The sequence below is a fragment of the Carlito syrichta genome, unplaced genomic scaffold (assembly GCF_000164805.1).
Source record: "Carlito syrichta isolate Samal-C Ts95f unplaced genomic scaffold, Tarsius_syrichta-2.0.1 Scaffold217271, whole genome shotgun sequence".
NCBI lineage: Eukaryota > Metazoa > Chordata > Mammalia > Primates > Tarsiidae > Carlito > Carlito syrichta.
This window is the reverse complement of record NW_007161367.1, coordinates 80,174-81,986: the sequence shown is the minus strand read 5'-3', so window position 1 is coordinate 81,986 and position 1,813 is coordinate 80,174. Positions and strand designations below refer to the sequence as shown.

The window sequence follows — 1,813 nt, the reverse complement described above, 5'->3', positions numbered from 1 at the left end:
GTGTAAGGGCCAGAAAAAGGAGTGGAAACCAGCCTGGGCCACCTTAAGTTAAAAAGGGAGGATTTATTATAAATATACAAACAGGGTTAGAAGGCCCCAAACTGACCAAAACATGCTTAGTGCACCAGCAAAGCAAGTACGGGGCAGGTGGGGGAAAATTGTAATGAATTTGGTATGCATATTTTAAAAAGTAAAGTAGTTGGAAACTTCTCCAGCCCCGCGGGGGTGAGGACTCGATGCAGTTGGGGATGGTTTTCTCTCAATGTGGCAGAGGGAGCTCCAAGTTCCAAATCTGAGGCTGCGTCGGGGCTGCAGGAAGGATGCGGGGCCCAGGCACGGCGTGGCTGATGGCGGGCGTCATACCCTGACGATTTCTGTGTCCTGCAACCACACCATGCAAGGAACCAGTAGACCCTCTAAAGGAAGAAGTCTTATTGGTAAGATCGATGGCCCACCTCAAGTCTCAGGAAAAGGAGTGACAGTGGAGCCAGGCTTTTCCTTGGATGAGTTTTCTGAGTCTGTCCTCACTGGAAAACTAATGACCATCTTGCTTCCAGTTGTCTACACAGTCGTATTTGTGGTTGGTCTGTCAAGTAACAGCATGGCCCTGTGGGTCTTTCTTTTCCAAATAAAGAAGAAACGCCCTGCTGTGATGTACATGGCCAATCTGGCCTTGGCTGACCTCCACTCTGTCATCTGGTTCCCCCGAAGATCGCTTATCACATCCATGGCAACAATTGGACTTATGGCGAAGCTCTGCAAGGTGCTCATAGGCTTCTTCTATGGCAACATGTACTGCTCCATCCTCTTCAGGACCTGCCTCAGAGTGCAGAGATACTGGGTCACCGAGAACCCCATGGCACACCCCAGGAAAAAGGCCAACATTGCCATCAGCATCTCCCTGGGAATCTGGCTGCTGATTCTGCTGGTCACCATCCCCTTGTATGTTGTGAAGCAGACCATCTTCATTCCCGCCCTTAGCATCACAGCCTGTCACGATGTTTTGCTGGAGAAGGTGTTGGTGGGGCCATGTTCAACTACTTCCTCTCTCTGGTCATTGGAGTCTTCCTGTTCCCAGCCTTCCTCACGGCTTCCACCTATGTGCTGATGATCAAGACACTGAGGTCTTCAGCCATGGATGAAACTCAGAGAAGAAAAGGAAGAGAGCTATCAACCTCATCGTCACAGTTTTGACTATGTACCTGATCTGTTTTATCCCCAATAACTTACTGCTCATGGTGCATTATTTCCTGATTAAAAGCCAAAGCCAGAACCATGTTTACACCCTACATCGTAGCCCTCTGCCTGTCCACCCTCAACAGCTGCATCGACCTCTGTCTATTATTTTGTCTCATATGATTTCAGGGATCATGCAAAGAATGTGCTCCTTTGTCAAAGTGTCCATACTGTAAAGCAGATGCAAGTATTTCTCTCTTCAAAGAAGTTCTCCAGGAAATCTAGCTCCTACTGTACAAGCTCAAGCAGCGTGAAGACCTCCTTTTAAGTTTTCCAGGTCCTCAGAAGGAAGCTGTACGCTAGGATGGAAGACATTATGGAGACAGTCTGTTGTTTCCTAACCGAGTGAGTCTTGCCACATGCCATGGATATGTAGCACCTCTCACAGCTTCAACAGCTTCTCTGTTTATAGGAGAAAAGTCCCCAAGATTAACAAAGACGTCAGTTTCAAAATTCCTCTACATACTCAGATGCTACCAGAAACTGAACTGACAGAAGCAGACTTTTGAGAAGATGGATGGAGAAACCTGGGGACTTAGAAAGACTAGACTTGGCGTGAAGACTAAGTTCTCGGCTG

At 47.8% G+C, this 1,813-nt stretch overlaps 1 pseudogene; it reads left to right on the top strand.

Moving 5' to 3' along the window:
• The first annotated feature begins 320 nt into the window (after positions 1–320).
• LOC103253279 lies at positions 321–1,504 on the top strand (annotated as a pseudogene).
• Positions 1,505–1,813: the final 309 nt, after the last annotated feature.